Below are 23,405 nucleotides of genomic sequence, written 5' to 3' on the forward strand. Positions count from 1 at the left end.
ATTACACCTTGTGTACCCTGCCTGCTGTATCCCATACCCTCCCTGTAGTTCTGGCCCTTGACTTTGACCCATCCCATTTGTTCTTTATGACAAAGTTAGCCAAACGTGCCACAATTAGTCATCTAGACATCATGGCCATGTGTGGACCCCAACAGGCTAGCAGGAGCTCTCTGTATCCTTCATGTTTAAACAAGAGAGAGAGAGAGAAAAAAAAATATCAGTATATTTTTGTTGTGTGTTGCTGTAACAAGTCTACTTTGAAAGAGTGATTGAGAATGGGCTTATGAAGCCTATAGGGTTTATATGTAGTATACAGTATGTAGTGGGAGAAGAGGGGTCATACTTGATATTCAATATTCGTATACTTTTTGCATAGGCTGCAAATAACTCATCTCACTTTCCCCATCAATGCTAGCCAATTACTCCAGGAGGAAAGAGAATCAGGGCCCCTCACCTGCCCCTGTTTATGGACCCTGACCCACAGCAGAAAAGAGGCTCGACACAGAATCAAAACGTGTGCCCCAACTTTGATCAAGACAGCAAAAAGTCTAATCGCATACATACACAGTAACCAGCACCAGTACTGTGTGTAAACACAAAACACACACACACACACACATACACACTTGAAAAGACCCGTACACAAAGACACACAGACACACCAGCAACCATTCACATACATAAATATACATTCAAATAGCATTATGCAGATCACACAGACACCCTGGTCTATCTAATGAGATCTCGGGGTCCAGCAGTTAAGAGCTCCCGGTGGGTCCGTGCCAGGAAGTCGGAGTGGGGATGAGGTCGCTTCTCGGGGTTAAACCCCAGCGGGCGTCTCCTTTGTTTGGCCTCCTCTCTATCACGCACCTCCATTCCTCCCTCTAATTACGGCCAGAAATCACCTGCCTTGACCAGCGGCCACAGGACCTCTTAATTAGCACTAGCGAACGGCCTTGGTCTCAGCAGAGATGGCTGAGCTACCTGCATAGGTTATTCAGTCTGTGCTTGCCATCCCTAGAATGCCATTCATGCTGCCTATAGAACTGTAAAGTAATGCTCCTCTTCATGAGTTCATTCTCAACCCGAGTAACCTTGATGCAATTCAGAGTTTATGGAAACAGCACATCTCGCTTCAGAGCATGTCAGTGCATAGCACCTCTTGCAATTTCTTTCTTCTGGTGCAATTTGGATCAGAATGGAGGTATGTTCAAATTGATGAGTACTAGTCAGGGTAGGAATTTCACGGCAGCCACGACAGCCCTGATGCCCCTTTGAAAATCAGAGGTTTACAGGCCACTGTGGCCTTGGTGCCCCCTTCTTTCAATATTCTGCTTTGCGTCCGACTTATAGCGATTTTTATTTAGCCTATGGCCTGTCAAAATAATCTTAGCATTCACAGCGCAAATTAATTTAGTCTTTTACGCAGTGGAGAAAGTGACAGCGCACAGCAAGAAAGAAAGTGCGTCCAAATTCACCCATTCTCAGTTGAACTACTCCCGAAGTAGCCTACTCATCACACAGACATCACAAGTACTACAAGGCTCTCTCCAGGGCTAAAACTCTGTACTACTCCGCTCTCATCAGTAAACACCAGAATCAACCAAAGCAGCTCTTCTCAACTGTAAACCGTCTCCTCCGCCCTCCAGATCCACCCCAACCATCAGATGTTGCAGAACTCTGCTGCAAGTTCCAAACTTTCTTCCAGCAGAAAGTGGACGACATCCACCTGCAGCTCCGTCAGACAGGCGCCCCATGTCCACCTGCCTTTCACCTGAAGGACTGCAACTCCACCTCTTCTGCTCATCCACATCAGTGCTCTCTCTCCTCATTCTCACCACTCAGTAATGACCAGGTCATGGATCTTGTGTCAAAAGCTAAATCCACCTTTAGCAAACTGGACCCCATGCCCACGACCCTGGTAAAGGCGTGTCTGCCCACACTTTGCCCTACCATGATCGACATTATTAACACCTCTCTCACATCTGGTGTGGTGCCATCTAGTTTTAAAACGGCTGTGGTCATTCCCACCCTCAAAAAACCCAGCCTGGACCCTGACGATCCTGGAAATTACCGCCCAATCTCCAACCTACCAATTCCTCAACAAGATCCTGGAAAAAGCGGTGGCTGCCCAACTTCAACACCACATGTCCCACCATAACCTCTATGAACCCCTCCAATCTGGCTTTCGACCCCACCACAGCACGGAGACAGCGCTCATTAAGATCATGAACGACCTCCTCATAGCTGCAGACAACGGCCTCATCAGCCTTCTCATCCTCCTAGACCTCCTTTTGACACAGTCTCCCATACCATCTTGCTTCACCGTCTCCATGAACACTTAGGACTCTCTGACTCCGTTCTCTCCTGGTTTCACTCCTACCTCTTCACTAGGACGCAATACATCACTATCAAGGATTCCAACTCGACCCCAGCTCCAGTCAACCATGGCGTGCCCCAAGGCTCAGTGCTTGCCCCCCTGCTGTTCACCATTTATATGCTCCCTCTCGGCCAGATCATCCGTCAGCATAGGCTCAGTTTCCACTGCTATGCTGCCGACACCCAGCTTTACATTAGCGCTAAACCATCTACCAATCTCCGTCCCCTATCACTAGTTCACTGCCTGCATTACATTAAGACTTGGATGGCCACCAACCTGCTCAAACTTAACGACAACAAGACAGAGCTCATGGTGGTGGTCCCTCCCAAGAAGTGCGTAACTTGAGTGTGACTCTGGACTGCAACCTCTCACTCCAAGCTCACATCAGTAACATCACCAAATCCGCCTTCTTCCACCTCAAAAACATCTGCAGACTCTGGCCCTCACTGTCAGACACTTCCCTTCTGGACTACTGTAACGGTGTCCTTTATGGTCTTCCCACCAAAGCACTGGACAAGCTACAGCGTGTCCAAAACTCGGCTGCCAGGATCCTCACACACACAAAGCGATAGCAACACATTACCTCCACACTCAAGCAGCTTCACTGGCTCCCGGTGAAGTCACGCATCACCTACAAAATCTTACTCCTTACATGCAAATCCCTCAATGCTCTTGCTCCCCAGTACCTCTCCGATCTCATCCAGCATCACTTCCAGCCAAGGTCCCTGAGGTCCTCTGGCAAGGACCCGCTTGTCATCCCCCGTTCCAGGCTACAGACTTTTGGTGACAGAGCCTTCTGTGTTGCTGCCCCCACCCTTTGGAACAGTCTACCTCTCCATATCCACCAAGCCCCCACACTGGCTTCGTTCAAAAAGCACCTAAAATCACATTTATTCACTGAGGCCTATGGTCCTTAACCACCCTGCCCCCCAACCCCACTTCTACCCCCTCCTCTCTTCTCCCGTCTATTCCCCTGCCCTATCTCCTTTTGTAAAGCAACCTTGGGTTACTTAGAAAGGCGCTATACAAAACCAAGTTATTATTATTATTATTACATTACATGAGAGCTTTTTCTCAGCTTTTAAATGATGTTAGCCGCTAAGTGCTGTGGTGAACGGTTTTAATCATAAATTCTTCATATGGTTCTGCACCCATCTCCCTACCCAGTCATCTCGGTGGAATACTTCATGAACCCTTCGTTCAACACATGACGAATCATATATCAGAATAAACAACAGACCTTAACGAACGCAAAGGTGTAAAGCAGTCCCATGTACAGTTAGCCGTTCCAGAGTAATCCGAATCTGTTTTGAATTTGCAGCGAATTTCAACATGCATGTCTCCAAATTTGGGTTTCACAATGTGTTTAAATTTTTCTACATGTTTTCATAACAGGCCAAATACAAAATAAATGTTACAAATATTGCCTAGATATCGGTAAATATTAAAATCAGAGGATATACAGCAGACTAAGAGTTTGTGAAAGTAGCCTTAATGATCACAAAATTCTAAGCATGCATCTACTGTAGGTTATTTGAGTTTCTTAAAGCTGAGCTGTGCTTAAATTGTTCAAAACATGATTTCATAACAGGCCAAATATAAAATAAATGTTAAATATACATATAGCCTAGATATCTGTAAATATTAGATGATCAGATGATTTACAGTTCTATGTAATATGTCATGTTTCATGTTTTTGTAATGTTACAGTGATGCAGGCCTACTGCTGTGAATAGGCTAAATACAACTATGATCATTTTTATAGCCTACTACTGTATAGTTAACTTTGGCCTTGGTGCCCTGACATGTGGCCTTTGTGCCCCCACCAAATATGCCCAACTGAAGGCCAAGTGGCCTTGCCCTTCCAAAATTCCGAAATTCCAAGCCTGGTACTCGTTGTTCTCTAGAGGAGAGAAATAGCACAATGGTCTGAAGCTTGAAAACCTGGTGTTCACATGAATTAAGTGCACAAGATTTTTGCCATTTATAAGATTTGTATCCATTTTTTAATCCTGTCAACAAGGAAGTAATCTGTTTCCACTAGAAATCAAAGTCAAGTTGACATTTTAGTATTTGTTCTGTGTGTGTGTGTGTGTGTATTCAGTGGTCCTAATACTGTACTAATTAATACCTTTTCACCTGAAATAATAATAATAAAGATCGTGGATGGACGTGTATCTTTGAGCTCGTCAAGAAACTGAAGTGGTGAAACAACCAATAATTTAATCATAATTTGAGAAAACATATGTAAGTACTTTTCTCTCCATTTTCATTTATGCATGCTCTAAGCAGGACACTACTTAAGGAAAGTTATGAGTAAAGTAGTCAAATTCAAAATGTTGTTTTTATCTGTTAGGTATCCCATGATTTTCACACTAAACTCTAATGAAGCTATGTGCTTTCCCATGTCCATTTTTTTCTCTCTTCTTGTCTCACACTATGTTTTGATGAATGATGGTTGTTATCCACCTCTCCTTTGTAGCTAGGTGAGTTAGAAAAGCGATCAAAGTTCTGATTAAGTGTTAACTGTATTGTTCATTGTTATGGATTTTTCTTTCAAGTCTTTGTCTATTTTGTCTTTAAATGTAAGAGAAATGTGTGATACTGTGACGAGGAAAGCCTTATTTTTATTTTGTAAAAGAAGTGAAGCAGATATTGTAATGCTCCAAGAGACTCACTCAACTGAACTGGATGTCAAATTTTGGAGATCACAGTGGGGGTGCCATGGAAGTAATAATTCAGCAGGGGATGCTATACTTTTTCACAAATTCAAAGGAGAAGTTTTAAAAACCGTGAAATCCTCTAAAGGAAGATGGGTAATAATGGTCATTAAGCAGGAAAATGTAATTTTCATTATAAGCAATGTTTATGGTTATAACTCACATTCGTCCAACAAAAGTTTAATTGTCCAGATATTAAATAATGCCAAACTGCTTCTTGACAAATATATTGACTCCTATATTGTCTTTGGGGGTGACTTCAATGCATGTGTAGATCCCATTTGATAGAGCCCCCAAATTAAGTCAGGGTCCTATTGCCAATAATTAAGTGTGCTTGCAAAGCACACTTAATGTTCTTCTTAAGTTTTATTATTATTTTTCCCGTCTCCCTAATTTTTTGTCAGCCCTAGCGCCTAGGCCCTTTGAGACAGAGACACTGTTCCAACTTTAAAACATATAAGTATAAGTATATATACTCTTTTGATCCTGTGAGGGAAATTTGGTCTCTGCATTTATCCCAATCCGTGAATTAGTGAAACACACTCAGCACACAGTGTACACACAGTAGAGTGAAGCACACACTAGTGAGCTGCCTGCATCAACAGTGGCGCTTGGGGAGCAGTGAGGGATTAGGTGCCTTGCTCAAGGGCACTTCAGCCGTGCCTACTGGTCAGGATTCGAGCTACAGGTCCGGCTACAGGTCCGAAGTGCTAACCAGTAGGCCACGGCTGCCCCAACGTCCGGTCAGTACCGGTGTAAGTTGCTCGCGAAGATGACGTCAGGTGGGCATGTCGTTCGTCCGCCATATTGGATTGAACAGAAAGTGAAACGAAATTTTCACAGGTCACAAATTTGGTCCGAACGCCACGAAACTTGACGTACATTATCCTTGGACCAAGCCTCACAAAAGTTACCAGAAGGATTTTTGATTTTCGAAAGCGTTTGCCCGTCACAGCCAAACTAAATCGGCGGCGAAGCTCCAAAACAGGAAGACGTCCATATCTCAGGAACACTGTCACATATCGATACCACATTTTGTATTTGAACTCGGGACTCCAATGTGAGGGTGCATAAGCTAAAAAAAAAAAGAAAACATTCCAAAAGTTTCCAGCATTTGGCAAACCACCCACCTGTATTTGGTAACTATCACCTTCCACATTTGCAGTTGTACTGGTACATCTATCACAATGCCTTCCAAGTATGCACAATGTCTCTGGGCAGCCACCATGTCTCCAGGCAACCTTGCCCAATCATGAAATCCTTGCTTTGCCATGGGATAGTATGGGCTTACAAACTGAAATGGTAAGGAGAACATTAGCTATTTATTGCTGACGTAGTACAGTTATTTTCACATTGACGGTATTCAAATTAAATTTTTCATTATTGTTAAATATCATGATGGGAGAGTATTATTATGACCGCCGCGCAGCGAAGCGGCGGTCATATAGGTTTAGTCAGATTTTTTTTTTTTTTTCGCGATGCCCAAATTTCCGTCAATGATTCCGGGACACTGAAAGACCGGGTACCGCGAAACTGGGTGGGCATGTAACCCCACATGGATAGCATGGAACCATCGTTTTCGTTTTGATCTGTAGCCCCTGCTGGACTGGACCCCGAAAGGAGGGTAGGGCAGACACAGTTTTCTGTGAATATCTCGAAAACCGTAGGGTTTAGGAGGACCATTTTTTTTTTGTATGTTGATCTCAAGGGGCCATGTCAACCTATTCCATAACCACTCATTTCATGTATAGCGCCACCTAGTTAAACACAAAAAGTAAAAATGAGGTGTTGTAATTGAAGGTATCTGTGACCTAACATAGTCAAAACTGCACGAAATTGGAAGTGTAGGATCATTATGACACTCTCTGTATGCACGCCAAGTTTTGTGGAATTCCGTTCATGGGGGGCCACACAATAAATTAATTTATGTTACTATACACCAACTGGCCTGTAGGTGGCGGAGACAGTTTTCTGTGAATATCTCTGAGAACCGTAGGGCCTAGGAGGTCCACCTTTTTATGTATGTTGGTCTTAAGGGGCATGCAACCCATCCCATTACCACTTATTTCATGTATAGCGCCACCTAGTTAAAAATTAAAAAGCAAAAAAATTAGGTGTTTTCATCACAATATCTCTGGCTGACAAGGTCAAACTGCACGAAATTAAAAGTGTAGGATCATTATGACACCCTCCAAATGCATGCCAAGTTTTGTGTACTTTCGTTCATGGGGGGCCTTACAATAAAATAATTTATGTGTACATTTAGTGACGTACACCAACAACGATTCCTGGGACACTGAAAGACCGGGGTACACAAAACTTGGTGGGCATGTACCCCCCACATGGATAGCATGGAACCGTCATTCTTCGTTTTGATCTGTAGCCCCCCCTGCTGGACTGGACCCCCCGAAAGGAGGGTAGGGCAGACACAGTTCTCTGTGAATATCTTGAGAACTGTAGGGCCTAGGATGACCAATTTTTTCCGTATGTTTGCCTCCAGGGGTCATGTTAACCCATTCCATGTGCACACATGTGCATAAACAGATACACACGCACACACATACATTTACAGTAATCATAATGCATGACACATACTCACACAGTAGACATATGTACGCATGCATGCACATGCACAAACACACATACGCAGGCAAACACACAAGCACGCACATACACACACACCCACACCCACACCCACACACATAAACATAAATTTGTACATGCACACAATTCAAGAATTTTTCCCGTCATCTACTCCCTGAATTTTTGGTCATTGATACCCGGGACACCGAACCACCGGGGTACATGAAATTTGGCCCCACTAGACTTTTACGGAAAAATTTCATTTCGTCCCCGGGGACCACCACCAACATGGTATGTGGTCTCAAGGGCCCACATCAACCTGGCTCATAATCACTCATTTGTGATTTGCACCCCCAACCCCCGGTAAAAAATGAAAATGCAATATTATTCTGCTTTAATCGCCCCTATCTTCAGTTAAGATGTTCAGAACTGCACCAAATTTTATGTGTATGATTGACCTGGCATTCTCCGGGGGTATGCCAAGTTTCGTAGAATTTCATCCATGGGGGGTCTAAAAAAATTAGGTTATATGTACATTTAGTGACTGTACACTCATTGGCCTGTAAATGGCGGTGCACACACACACACAGGCACCCACATACTATCGGTATTAGAACGGCCGATACATAATTACAAATTCAGTAGGATTAAAAGAACGCCAAAATAAATATTCATCATCATCATCATGGCTGCATTTTCAGTATTGGCGAGTAGTCGTTTGTCCACTAGATGGCGCATCGTTGCAGTGAGACGTAATTTTGTTGGAAGTTAAAAGTGGGTTGGAAAAAACAATGGACGCTTCATACAAGGACTGTAATTTACCGCAGCTTAACATCTAATAAGGATAGGACGATGTTCACATGAAGTGTAATTCCCATTTCTTCTTGAAGCCCGAAATAAATCTGAGGATGTTTATCGGACATGCTTGGTTTTACTGCAGGTACGTTAATCTTGTAATATAAGGACCTAGGTAATGTTACCGTTAAGCGTTGGTTGGTTGAGTGATGGAGGCATTTGATTTATTGCATTTGTAGAAAACTATAAATGCGGTTATACCAAGCAAATGTATAGCAGCACTGTTTGTATCTTTCGACTGTCATTTATTGCACGTGCTACAAAATCATTCTGTGCAATGGAAGATTTACCAACGTTACACCGGTCTGATACAGTTTTGCCTATACATGGAGACTGAGACGCCTGTTTATTTTGTTTTAAGTGCGTGCAGGGTGTGTGAGAGGGGAATCGATGTGTTTTTGATTACAACTTGGTAGTTGTAGTCTGTGAAATTAAAAAGCACGTGTGTGAAGTATCCAAACAATGACACCTTCATTTCATTATGGCTGCTTTAGCAAAACACCTTAAGCTACTGTGTAGTAGATGTGTAGTAGGGTCCCATTTAGAAGTGGCTACTTCATTCACGCTTTCCTTGACTCATGGAGCTGCGTGAATGTTATTACAACTTTTCGCCACGATATGACAGTTTAAGTCCGCTTGATACTGTAAGGCGTGAAGCCATTGGTTTCAAAGGAGATTTTATTTATGCCGCCAGCATAGCTTATTGACAATTTATGTTGTAAATAGGCCTACCTTATAATCCTACCTGTAGCTTAGGCAAGCTAACAGCTTTCTAATAGGATCTAGTTTGTTAGTTACCGTTTTGTCATAACTCCCTGATGCATTTTTGCATTTAGAATAGCCAGAGTGTGTATATCTCAATCGGAAAATTAAACAATATCGGGTGCCTATGGACTAGGCTGGGTGAACCCAGCCTGATCTGCCCGCTATTTATTTTTTGATTTCTTAAAAGATTGAGCTTGGTCTGATGAAAGCCAGACTAGCCATGGACCTCAGTTAAACAATGCAAGGGAACATGAATCAGCCTATATTTGCACTAACAATAACGGACAAAAGCTCTTCAACTTTGGCCCGTTAAAATGTGTATGAACAGTCTAGTTTAATGATTTCATCAAGGCCCATTTGGACATGTCAGTTATTTGCACCACTGGTTAGATGTAAAACAGCATTTCGTTTCAGACTAGGCTACTGTTACTTAATTTGTGCATTAACAATAACGTTTCAGACTACTGTTACTTAATTTGTGCATTGACAATAAAGTATTACATGAACTAAAGATGACTAAAATCTTATGTAGAAGAAGAAACATTCACAAAAAAAATCCATCCATCCAAAAATGACCTTTGTTTTGATAGCTGTTGAAAACGGCATGGAACTGACAGAGATGTTTTTGTTTAAAAATACATAAAAAATAAATAAATAAATAACATTATGCTGATACCTTTTGCTTTTCCCAAATACAATGTAGCCTACAGGTGTAAGTGACCTTTCATCAATCCAGTTGCAATGGATGAACTGTGATGAACTGCCCTACTTGTGATTGTTTAGAGATTTTAAAGGTTTTATAACAATGCTACATCTTCTTTGGCTATTCTACAATCTATTCACCTTTTCAGCACCAGTAGGCTACTTTCTGTGCAGCCGCACACACACACTCAGGCATGCCAAACAAGCATACACAAAAGTTTCAAGAGTGGGGGATGGAGACAAATTGAAGTGTGATTTATTTTCGCGGAACGGATGTACAGGACTGAGCGGCGGTCATATTTTGTACCGCTATGCGGTACATCTAGTTAAAAATGTTACAAGTAAGCAAATGCATATGTTTACGGGCATTTAGGTTTTACTGTGTTGTTTTGTCATAAAGACATGCAAGGCATTCTGGGCCGTAATGAACAGTGGTCGGCAGCACTCCATAGGCTACGTAGTAATATGAATAGGTAAACCTAGGGACAATAAACAGCTATCTCAGTTACAAAAACGAGCTGGTAATCGTTCATTGAAGAGGGAACTATGATAAAAAGATTGTTTTCCTAAAAGCATGGAGTTGACGAAAGAACAAGCAAGCAATGTCACGTTAATGTTAAATAGCCTACATCTGAACGCTAGGTGGCAACGTTGTATTACATTTCACTAGTGTACTTGAAATACGGTGTGAGCTTCACAAGTAAGGAAGGTGCAAATATTATGTAATTTATCATGGGAAATTATTGGAAATGTTATTTCTTGTTTATTCTAATTGCAAACCACACACATCCATTCGTAATCACACGTACACTTTTAATACCTTGAAAAGACTAATTTCGTTTATTTGATGTTGCCTAGCAACTTCAGAGCAAAGATTCTAGAACAGACCTTCAGAGAGACACGTTTTGAGTTTGTGGCTAAGTACCTAAAATATCGGTTTCCATGTGTATGTGCTGGATGGTGTGCTTCCTTTATGAAAGTAATTGTTTTATAGAGTTACAGACATAATGAGTCATGTTGTAGTGGTCCACATAAATGTGCCCCTTCTGTTATTAGAATGCTGCTTTGAGATTTAACATCATTAATTTCTTGTGTGGCTAGAAGCTAGCTAGCTATGTCATAGGGAGGAGATGTTACTGTAACGTTATGGGATTTATGTTGCTTAGCGTAATGCCATGGTCATTTGATATGAGATGCTTGTACTTGTAACTTTAGGACTCCTATTTTTTTTTTTTACTAAGAGTAATTCAGGAAGCATTTTAGCCCTAAAAGTAGCGCCTGAGTCTGTGACAGCTTAAGCGAGGACTCCTAATAAGACCGATTCACAAACAATGTTTTGTGGTGGCATTTCACGTCGCGATGTTTTGAAATGCGTCTAACAATCATTTAGGGAACAATTTTGCATTGTTGGCATAACTAAGGGATGCAGTAACACCACCAACAACAACCAAAACTAGCCTACTCATTGTTTACATGTACATTAAATGTAACGTTTCATTGTGAATGAAATTAAAAGATTCTCCTCTTTGCAAACGTTGGCATACTAGGCATATGGTGACAGATTAATTTAATAATGTTGCTGCGTGAATCACAGTAAGCGCGAATGAAGTGGCCACTTCTTAATGGGACTCACTGTATGGAAGTAGGCTAAGTAAAATAGAGATGTTTAAAATAAGATAAAGTTAGGATATGCCCATTTGACAACGGCAGAGATAACTGGCCTTTGGCCATAGCAACCATCCATTTAGAACAACTGGCCTTCATAGCAACCAAGGATCTTAGCTGTAATTGATGGAGCTACAGTATGCATGCAATGTGATGGAAAGTATAGAAAGGTGATAAAATATACAGAGACAGGTCAAGAAATATAGTGCAATGTAGACAGTAGTATACAGTTGATTTACAGAAGGTGGTTTAGAGTTATATGAATTAAATATAAATATGTGCAGTGTATTAGCAGTTATCTCATACAATAAGTAGAATAATGTATGTAGATGTAGCAGTAACATTATAATAGTAGAAATAATAATATAGATATATGCAGTGTATTAACAGAATATAATAAAACAGAATAAATATGGATATTCAATATGACAAATATATAACAGATATGTACATAACATACAGCTCTGTGCAGTGTGGAAACAGTGTCATTGTAGTGCAGAAACAACATTATAAGAGTAGTAAGAATAAGTCTATGTGCAGGATGAATAGTATAAAGATCAGTAGAATAACTATGTATAAATGTAATTACAGTAGGCCTATGTACATTTGTAAATACATGCAAAACTATGGGTGAGAGGGATAAATTAATTTTATTTAATCGTAAAAGTAAATTGCATTCAATTAAATTGCAATTAAAAATCTTTCCAGTAGGCTTTAATGTCACGCAAAAAGTACAACCAAAGCTGAGTTTGATCAACTAGAACGTCTAAAGAACCAGAACTTGAGTGTAGTTTTTTGCTGGGTCCCAGGCCATGTTGGTCTGAGGGGAAATGAGAAAGCGGACAGTGCTGCTAAGCAAGCCCTCAATGAAGAAGTCACAGAATGTCAAATCCCTGCCCCAGACCTTAAACCTATACTGAACTCTTACATCTCAGATAAGTGGCAATCTGAATGGGATTAATGTACCAACAACAAGCAAGGAAAGTGAATTTTGGCACATTTTCATGATCCACTGGGTCGTTATGGGCCACACAAAATACGGCGTTGCTAAAATTACTCCTATTGTGGCTATTAGAGACATGCGTTCATGAGTATCCAGCTACATTCAATGAGTTAAAGGAGAATTCCAGTGTGATATTGACCTAAAGTGTGTTGAAACATGATACCGAGTGTGAACGTATGTCTCAGAGCCCATCTCGGCTTGTCCCCGCTAGTTAGCCGATGCTACAATGGTGGTGCTTCGGCATCGGGCTAGCCATGCAAATGAATCACTGTTTTACACCATTTACGAGGCTCAATGTATCTCCACACTTCATTGGTAGACTTCCGAGGGCCCTGACATTTAAAAGGAGACATTGAGAACTTTGAAAAAGCACTGGTAGTTTCCTAACAAGACGATTTATAAAGACAGTATCTTCACGAAGTTTAGCGTTTGCAGCCATCTTGAATTTAGTCACGATAAAGTCGAAATTTAATGACAGTAAGAATGAACAGGTATGATAAGGGATCAGATTCCAAAAATAATTCTGTGGAAATGCATGGATTCCAGTTGCTGCTACTGGAAGACAAGCCGAGATGGGCTATGAGACATACGTTCACACTCGGTATCATGTTTCAACACACTTTAGGTCAATATCACACCGGAATTCTCCTTTAAGTAAAATACATTCACACACACAAAAAAAACATCACTAATGTTGTGGACATTCGTTTATTCTGAGATACATCAATAGGCTCTCAAAACAATCCCAAACAGACATAAGGTCTTTATAGAGCAAATCCATATAGATTATTTGTCAAATAAACCAGTAAAACAGAATTAGGGGATGGAATATATAACATTCACACTCATAGCTCATATTTTTAAAATAAATCAGTGAAAAAGTATCCTGACAAACAAGCAGCATTTTAATGCCTTAGTCATATTTCATAATTTCAACATTTTCTCTAGGTTACCTGATAGCCCAGTTTGAGAGGTGCAAGACGCATGACATTATTTTTTTTTGCAGCCAATCACTGCTGTTGTTTTATTTTAGTCATAGAAGCTAAATTCGAAGGCAGGCCACAGGTAAAATCCAACGAACCGCATTCACCCGGCAAGGCAATAGTTGAATAGAGCTTTTGAGGTATTGCCACTGCTCCAACACTGAAAGGCACTGTTAGAATGCTTGGATCAAGCCAGGTTCAGCATAGCGTATGTCACTGTCTGCTCACGTTGGTGACCGGACCAGGGCAAGCACACTTTCGCAGTTACCGCCGGAAATGCAGTCTAGTTTGATAATTTATGATCTTTCCGTAGACACTTGGCAATTTTTTTACCTTGACCTAACAGGCTTCATCTGGTCAAATCTAGGATCGACCTTTTTTGTTATCTCAATCTGCTATTCATTTTGTTAAGAATATATTACAGCAATTGCCCCGTTCTCTGATCATAAGCTGATAACAATTAAACTGGGCGACCAGCAGGATACTACATTGCTAAGAGGGTATTAAATCACTTCATATAATTAAACATAACCAAAAAAATGATCGGCTTCTGTGTCTCCTCTATACAGTCTGGAAATCTTGAACAGTTTTCCCTCTTTGTTTTGTTTTATATGTGATTTGATTTCTGATGTCTTGTATGAAAAACTGTATTATCATACCATGACTGTGAATGATATTTTCTGTATGTGTGACTTTAAGCATCAATAATAATAATAATAAATATTAGTGCTGTCAAACGATTAAAATTTTTAATCGCGATTAATCACTGAATTCCTATAGTTAATCACGATTAATCACATATTTTATCATATGGTTAAAATTCTATTATTTTGCATTTCTGAACTTTCCAGGAGTCCATTTTAACAATAACGCAATTATTGTGTATCTTGATTGGGATTCAAATGAAAGCAAAGCAAGTTACTTTATTAACTGAACTTTAAGACGTAGGTCTATTTGATTATTTCAAATCAAATTTCAAAAGATGTGCAGCAGACCTGAGGCAACACAATATATTCTTCAGAAATATAGCTGATATAAACTGAAATAAATGCTACCGCAGAAGTGCGAGCACAAAATGTAGGCCTACACACATTATAAAGGGCATAACAAACAGAAAATATTATATTCATACTATAATATGAATATAATATTTTCTATAATATTCATTATCTTTGAGTTCAGTTGAAATTAAGGAAGTTTTCAACATGAGTGCATTGCCATTTTATAGGCCTACAGTCTATGGTGCACTGTCACTTGCCACACACATCAGCGCCAAAGTTTTTAACAGGCAAACACTAGATGAACAATGGATTTTGTGGAGCAGCGTCGACCAAATATAACTGAATCGTGATTTACACGGCGCCAAAGTGCGATGCTGGTATGCGGAGTTGTATTGAAAAGAATGGAATCTAATGTAAATGAATGCCGAAAGCAGAGTGCAAATAGTAGCAGCCAAAGAGGAATGTTGATAACAGAACAAGTGATGGTGAAAATCTTTGGCAGCACACATTTAATGTGTCAGCCTAGGCTACTACTCTTTGGCCGGCTCGTAAGCCCAAACAAGTGTGTGCAGCATGCCTTTACGTAGCCTACTAACGGCGCATCATCATAAAGATACATTTAATCTGCATCACGCCCCATTTTAGTTCGCCCCATGTTTATGAAGAATTATGTTTATGTAACTTACTCATGTCGAAACTATGTACATTACCAACCTAATTTGTTTGCAATACCCCATGTTGAGAACAAATTTAGCATGTACACTTACTATAATATCCCATGCAAAACGGTTAGCTTGCTAGCTAGCTAACTGTGGAACTTCAGTATAACATAGCCAATTATCTCACCTACTGTAGTTGTAGGAAATAGGCTACGTTCATATAACAAGTGATAGAATGAATGTGTGACTTATGTTTAGTTGATGTTATGACATGTAAAGTTAAGCTTGCTGAACTTAGTTATAGTCAGCCACGGGCAGTTTGACTGTGCCTATCGATACATTTGTGACACTCCTGTAAACTAGAAAGAGCAAACCATAGGAACATGGTCACATTAATCCCATAAACACACAGATAACTCTTACACCAACCTTATTTTGTGCCTTTTATTCACGTTTGTTTCAAGATTCAGTAAGTATAAGCCCTTTCGCTCCCCACTTTGATGCAGCATAGGCTTCCATTATATCAGTCATCTTTTCCCTAAAAGGGGGCTGTATGTGCAGCACATACAACGTTCCATTCTATTAGTCAGTGCGTATTGTTTATTTTCCGGTCTAGCTAATCCAGTGTGGTGTTGTACTAGTTGTTCTAACGTTACTAGTTGTTGCAACAGCATGTGAAAAAACTACAAAGTTTGTTTAACCGAAAAGAACGTTAATCTCGCGTTAAAAAAATTGACGCCATTAAAATAGGTTTACATTAACGCTGTTAATAACGCGTTTAACTGACAGCACTAATAAATATATATATAATATATATATATATATATTTAAAAAAAAAACACGTCCTACCTGCATTCATCTGGGTATAATCCTACAACCATGACTGGTTGATGGACAAAGTAAAAAGAGCCAGGTGGTGCTAACGACATGACTGGCTTTCTCTTACAAGATCATGTACCTCTGTCGTGAGCTTGTCTCAGGCCTTGTTGCCTTTGAAGACCTCGGGGTCTGAATGGTCTCGGTAGGATTTGTAGAACAGAGAAAGTAGACGGGCTTTGGCAAGAGCGCTGTCAAGCAAACCTGTCAAACTGGCAGAACACACACAGCCCCATCAGAGGCCTCACGAGCCAAACAAGAGATGAACTACGGGAGAATACATATTTATAAATGCCAGAGGAAACACATGCTAGCACATGCACACACTCGCACACACCACACCCCCCCCTCAACACCTCAGAGAATGATAAGAAGGTTTTGGTAAGGCGAGCAAACACGGTCAGTGCTTTCATTAATATTTAATCGTATTTAATAACTTCACCCTGTTTGGGAGGATACTGGCCTGCACTCATGTCTGTGCTGCATAGCCAACCTCCCATTCCTTTGCCACTAAAAGTGTCAAGGTTTGAGCAATGAGCTCTGCCTTTATTGGACAAGAATTTAAAATATGGATATCTCATCAACAGCAGCAGCAGTGGCAGCAGTACCTAAAGAAAGAAGGATAGGGACTGAAAGAAGACCGTTTGAAATAAAAATGATGAGGCGTGGTGGTACAGTTGACTCGAAGACGTCTGTGTTGGGGGCACTCGTTCTGATGAAGATTTTTTTCCCTTTCTTTCTGAAATTGTAAGGTTGACAAAACATCTGTTAATACCTTGAGCTTTTACCCTGTCCATCTATGTATGTACCTCCAATTGCCTTTTGACCATTCACATGTATGAAGAACAGAACAGAAATGCTGTCAGAGAAGTCTCAAATCTGTTGCATAACACGTGCAGTAGAGTGGTCTTTGAATGCCACTTTGATTAGCACAATCACTCAATTTTGCCACCTCTATACGCTAACGGCGAAGGTGGGGGTGGAAAATGTAGGTGGAGGCCGGACTCCAGGCTTTTCAATGGCAAAACCCCAACATGTCTTTGCAGCAAACTTGAGAGCCATGTATTTTCTCTTTCTGTAATCAAATTACACAGCGCACTGCACCCCCCCTTCTGCCATACAGTGCATTACTGAATGCCTTGCCAGTGTATGGGTGGATTCATTCGTCACAGAGCCTTGGAAGCACCAGAGGGGGAGCAATGCTCATCTGCGCTCTAATCTACTGGCACCACCTTACATGTCTTCTATTATTCCCTCTTTGTTTGCATCAGTGCTGGGGGTTTGTTTTGAAGAACTTTGGAATCCATTTTCACTGCATTGGCTAGGGGAAAGGAAGAGAGTGTAAAGCCTCTCCTTGTTGCTTTATCATAGGGAACATTATGTAAAAGCAAGCCCTCTGCAGATCTGCTCCTGCGTTCGTTTAAGAAAGAGGATGGCTCTCGCCTTCACTGCATCGTTTTATGTCACTGCATGAACAGACGTTAGCATCTTGAGTCGAGCACACAAGCTCTGTATTGCACTGCTTTGCCTTGCTTTACTACAGCTGTGGACCTTTACCCCTCTTATTATTGGCGTTTTAATGAATAATGCATATGCACTTCTAGGATGCTGGTGGGAGAAATATGGACCCTTTCAAGAGAGTTCCATTATCAGCATCATAGTTGGCCCCACAAGACTTCCTTTTTAACATTTCATATGTTATCTTAATGTAGAGGAAGTAGATTGGGGCCCAAATAGAACGTTCAAGCATTGTTTTTGTTTTTATTGATGAAAGGGTCTATGGGATGCCATCTAGAGAAATGCTAAAATAGATGAGAGTTTCCTGCTTTTTATGAACACATGCTATGAAAGCAATAGCTTCCTTCATGGGTGGTGGTCTAGGATGTATATGTGGTGTGTGTTTGGGGGGGAGGAGGTGCTGTGAATCTTGGGAGAAGAACCGGAGAGTCAGCATACTGAAACGTCAGCAGCCCAGCTCCTCCATCTGTTTCTCCCGTGTAATGCAATTTACCCCTTTAATTTCCTAATGTTCTTCTAATTGGCCGGCTGGGTGCGGCAAGGCTAATAGAGGGGTCGTGAGCCCAAGTCCATCCTGGTGACAGGGTTTAATGGGAACCAGAGAATGCAAACTCCATTACGCTCCAAACCAGACCACGGCCCACTTGTGTCATCCCTGGTGCCACCGCACAGCGCAGAGTGCATTAGTGTGAAGGGTGGTGTGGGTGTACGCTTAGCATTATCCAGTCATTTTATTCATATTATATTAGCCAAATAATGGGGAAAAGGTTCTGGGGGATATAGTGCACTAGGTTGTGTTGTTTTCCTCATCATTGTCATCATCATCATAATCATCATCATCACCCCAGGCAACTCTATTCAGTGGCTGCTTTTAATTTAGATAGATAGATAGATTGATAGATAGATTGATAAATACTTTATTGAAATTCAACATTTATTTAATGTCACTAAATGTATAGGAGGGGTAGAGCCACTAACTCATCAATTAGTGATCATGTAATTTTGTTTGATAGTAACACTAAGGTACAAAATCAAAACATAGTCTTTCTGATGAGAGTGCTGGTGTCACATCCAATGCTATTTGAATTTATAAACAAACCATCATTTTGATATGCCTTAAATGGCATCTTCTTGCCATGTCGCAGAATGTGCCGGAAAGTAAGTGCATCCACCATTGGAGAGTCAAAGTTCCAGCCCGTCTCTAGCATCTGTTTATTTTCCTTCTCGTGAAATTCCCCTCACTGTAGAAGATCTCACAGCTAGACATAAATACAAAATATTTATTGGGGATGTTCTAGGCTGCAGAGTCTTAATTACAACTTTGATGTTCATGGCAGACCAAAGACTTTATTTGCATGCTGCATTTATCCACAAAACCTGTGCCTGAAAGAAACGCTGTGTGCTTTCAACTGAGTGCAATTTCACAAGATATTTCCAAGCGTCCCCTTAAGCTGCTTCTCTCTTTCTCTCTCTCTCTCTCTCTCTCTCTCTCTCTCACACACACACACACACACTCAGATACAACCCACCCCTCCTCATACCATACTTTATGTACTCACATGTAGGTGAAGCACTGGGCTTTTGTGTCTGGTGTGGCCCAGTGAAAGGTGTTAATGTTTGTCATAAAGCTGAAATGCCCTCCGATTGGATCCGACCTACAAGTTGAACGAGGTATGCACATACCTGCAACGCAGTTGTCACAGACAGCCCATTAATGGTGAAGGACAACAGGGACAGTACAAGGCAGAAGTCCAACACATACTGTAACATTGGTAGACGGGAGTACAAAAGCTACATGGAAAAGGAAAGGGAATTGCACTGATCTTTGCACAGAAATATTCTAAAATGGTTGCCTTGACTACTAGGAGGAATTTAGAGGCAAGCAGGTCTTCTATGTCAAGCATCTAATAATAATGACTGGTGTTCACAGTCTTTGTAAAGGCTCCACCAAAAGCAGACTGACTGACTGAATCATGTACAGCCATATATGAACACTGTTGTGAACACTGGTATATTAAATAGTGTTGGGAAATAGCAGATGCCACAATGCCTTCTTTCACTCGTCCTCTCATGCAAGACTTTTATCGATTGAGGAGAATCAATCCATAACTTTAGAGTTCTATATGTGGGAGGAGGAAACCATCAGCAGTGGCTTGGCATAGTAGAGACTCATGGCCATTTCAGCATAGGTGCCACAACACATTTCTAACACACCATTTTGCAACCTGCTACAGTAGGTCCCAAGTAGCCACAGTGCCATCAGAGGGACATTATTCTTCTCAAACAGCTGGGTAGAAGCTAAAATAAAACTTAAGGTAAACTTAAAATAGAAATACAGGAAATGATTACAAAAAACAACACACTTCAGTTTTGCATTTTCACTGCACCTCACATGTCAAGAATCAGTTCACAGTTCAATGACTTCCAAATATTTCTAGTAGGATTTAGGAATGGTGGTTAACGGAAGTATTTAAAATATATGAGCTTTTACTTTGTATATAGTCTTTGAACTATTACTGGATTTCATGGCGAGAGAAAGTCAAAGAAGAAAAGAAAGAGAGACAGACAGAGAGAGAGAGGTAGAGAAAGAGAGAGAAACAGAGAGAGAGAGAGGCCCGTTGCTAACACACACCGTAAGTAATGGCATATCTTCAGAGGAGCGCTTGATGCCCAATGGCCTCTGGAATGGCTAAGCTCCAGCCGGGAAGAAGAGACTGGGAACAGCAGGAGAGCCCTGTGTGGCTGCCGACATACACACACACACACAATCTCTCTCTCTCTCTCTTTATGCCAGAGCACACATTCAGGGCTTGGTAAACACTGCACATATTTTTCACTCTCAGCTTAATGCATTTGCCAGTGCCGTAAATGATGAAAGATTTAAGGACAGTTTTCTTTTCTACTTCTTCTTTTTTTCCTGAAAGAAACGAAGAAGAGTTGACACTGCATGGACCCTTTGTAGTGAGATTTAAATATGAGAGCACATCACATGAAAAACTCAATCATTCACAAACAATCTCTCTCTCTCTCTGTCTCTTTTTTTAAGTGTGCATTTGTCAAGCAACAAACAACATCTGAACATATCAATAATGAAGGTTTTGAGGGTGACAAGATTCCCCACATCATGGAGTTTCAGTATACTTCCGTTTCATTTAATTTGATGATTCCGTGACATTGCTGTGTGCTCTATTATTCATTGACACAGTTCCATTGCACATTCAACAACACCTCTGTAGGCCTCCCTTTCATTACACACACACACACACACACCATATGATCCCTCTATCACCTCTTTCTTATTTCCTCTTTGCTTCCCACTCCACACACACACCATCTGATCCCTCTATCACCTCTTTCTTATTTCCTCTTTGCTTCCCACATTCCCCCACTCCACACACACATATGCACGCACGCACACACACACACACACACACACACACCTCCGCCCACCAAATAGATCCTCTCCACTCTTAAAGTGATTGAGCCAAACACTCTTTATGCAGTAATCAATCACCTTGCTTTGATTTTTTATATTCTATGCACTTTCTCATCCAGAGAGAGGCAGATCAATTAGGGAAGATGTGAAGCAAAGCAACATTTCAGGCAGTGAAAACAGTGCATTATGAAATGATACAATGTCTGAGTGAGCATAAACCCAGTCCAAATCCAGTACTGGTGGTCAGGATTTGAAGGTTTAGGCTCAGTCAGTTACAGTTTTTCTCAGTTGTTTACACACAAAAACTGGTACTTGAGACACTCATTTTTCATAAAGAAAATCTCTTGAACACACTGTCATTCAAATTCTAAAGTTACTGTAATTGCCCTACTATGCACACTGACTCATCACATGGGCAAACATCTGTCACACAGTTTTACAATTAGCAATCAGAGCTTTAGTATAATGCTTGTGATGTGGATGAGGTACAAAAGAGGGGATGCAGCATAGATTTTTTTTTTACTGTAACTGTATACAGTAAATTATTCTGTTGTTTTGTATGTAGACCACTGTATGTGCAACTTAATGTTGGTTGGGATGTACACTGTGTACATTGTTTTTGTGGGGGAAAATAAAATATATTTGTTACAGTATATTTGTGTGTTCTGAGTATAAAAACAATATTCTCAAATATTTCACAACACATTTATGCATGTACTGCCTGTAGTAAGTGTAACACCGAACAAAAAAGTCATTTTGATGAATATAGAAGAAGTGTTTTCCATTCATCATATTTACATTGAGCACGTCAGTGTTCAACTGGTTCTTATAAATGTCAATTCATATGTTGGTTTGTGTGTGATGTACTGCAGTGCAAGTTTTTAATGGGAGTTAGTCAAAACTCCACAAGCAGTCTCCCTAAGTTCAGTTCTGTGAGAGTGAAAAGAGGTTGGGAGAAGGGGAAGAGGGGTGCGATGTCTCCTCAGTCCTCTCCGAGTCAATGGAGATTTGCCCTCAGCAAACATTCATTAACTACTGTACTGGAGCGCTGTGGAGAAAGGCAAACTGAATGCAAGAACATCACCTCAGGCTGCATGCCTGAAAGACATCTCCTCTGTCTCTCCTTGTAGTCGGTAATTAAAAGCAAAGAGAGAGCTCTGCCCTTCGCTACAGCCGGCTGTCCAGCTATCTCTTCGGTCCATCTTAGTCAAGGGCCATCTTAAAAGAACATGACAAATACTGCTGATAAGTCCCTACACACTTTCAAAAAGGCTGCTGATGTCAACTAGCCATTAAGAGACTTGAATTTTTATAAGCAAGTGCTGCTTAACCTGTAGGTGTTTGCTGCAGTGTTAAGCATGACTATAATTTCACAATAATAACACTTCATAATAAATGTTGTGACTGCACCTAATTTAACCATTTCTGCAGAGCACTGTAGAATCTGGTGAGGTGTCCTGATGGATTGAGCAAACATTGCATTTGACATATTTGCCATTTGTGTATGTTCTGCTGCTGTTGTGCGTGAACGTAATTATAAAGTGTAATCAGATTCAAAAGTTAAAAAAAAATATGAACCTGGGAAATGGGAAAAGCTGGCTTGTAGAACAGTCCAGTGACCCAGGGGGTATGCTCATTGTAATGTGTAACAGAAAACATCTACTTCCCCCTTCACATATTCATGAGAGTGGAGTCTGCAGCTGAGAGAGAGAGAGAGAGAGAGAAACATTTCCTGCTGTCTTTTTCTCAGCATTGAAATTTTAATGGCTGACATTTTGGAAAAGCAGCCCATTTTGCCCAGGAGTGAAATTATGTGTGTGTGTGTGTGTGTTGGTGTGTATGTGTGCGTGTCTGCATGTGTGTGTGTGTGTGTGTGTGTCTGTGTGTGTGTGTGTTAGGGTTAGCTCATGTGCCTTCTTCAATTCTTCAACCTCATGCTGGGATTTCTTGTTCACTTGCAGCGGGGCTCAGAACTTTCAGCTAAAGGTTAATGACATTCATAATGGGGAAAGGGCTGGAAAAGGCCGATATAATGACTGAACAAAGACCTTCCCACAATTTCCCAATTAACCGTACAGGATAGTATGTCTGCATGTCTTTCTTTTTTCTTTTTTTTTAAAGACCTACCAAAACTCTGTTAAGGCAGCAAAGGTTGAGTATTATGCTCAGCTTATCAACAATAATGCTCATAGGCCAAAAGTTGTATTTAATACCATTAACTCTATTATAAATCCTGCCCTCAAGGCCATCTACTCTTGC

The 23,405-nt window shown here is 40.8% G+C and overlaps 1 long non-coding RNA gene across 1 annotated transcript; it reads right to left on the reverse strand.

Moving 5' to 3' along the window:
- Positions 1-18,757: 18,757 nt before the first annotated feature.
- Positions 18,758-20,600, reverse strand: LOC125303903. The gene is made up of 3 exons (XR_007195135.1): positions 20,343-20,600; positions 19,270-19,393; positions 18,758-18,969 (listed from the first exon to the last, which is right to left on the reverse strand). It is a non-coding gene; the product is annotated as an uncharacterized LOC125303903 (long non-coding RNA).
- Positions 20,601-23,405: the final 2,805 nt, after the last annotated feature.

This window comes from Alosa alosa, chromosome 11, assembly GCF_017589495.1.
Source record: "Alosa alosa isolate M-15738 ecotype Scorff River chromosome 11, AALO_Geno_1.1, whole genome shotgun sequence".
Lineage (NCBI taxonomy): Eukaryota > Metazoa > Chordata > Actinopteri > Clupeiformes > Clupeidae > Alosa > Alosa alosa.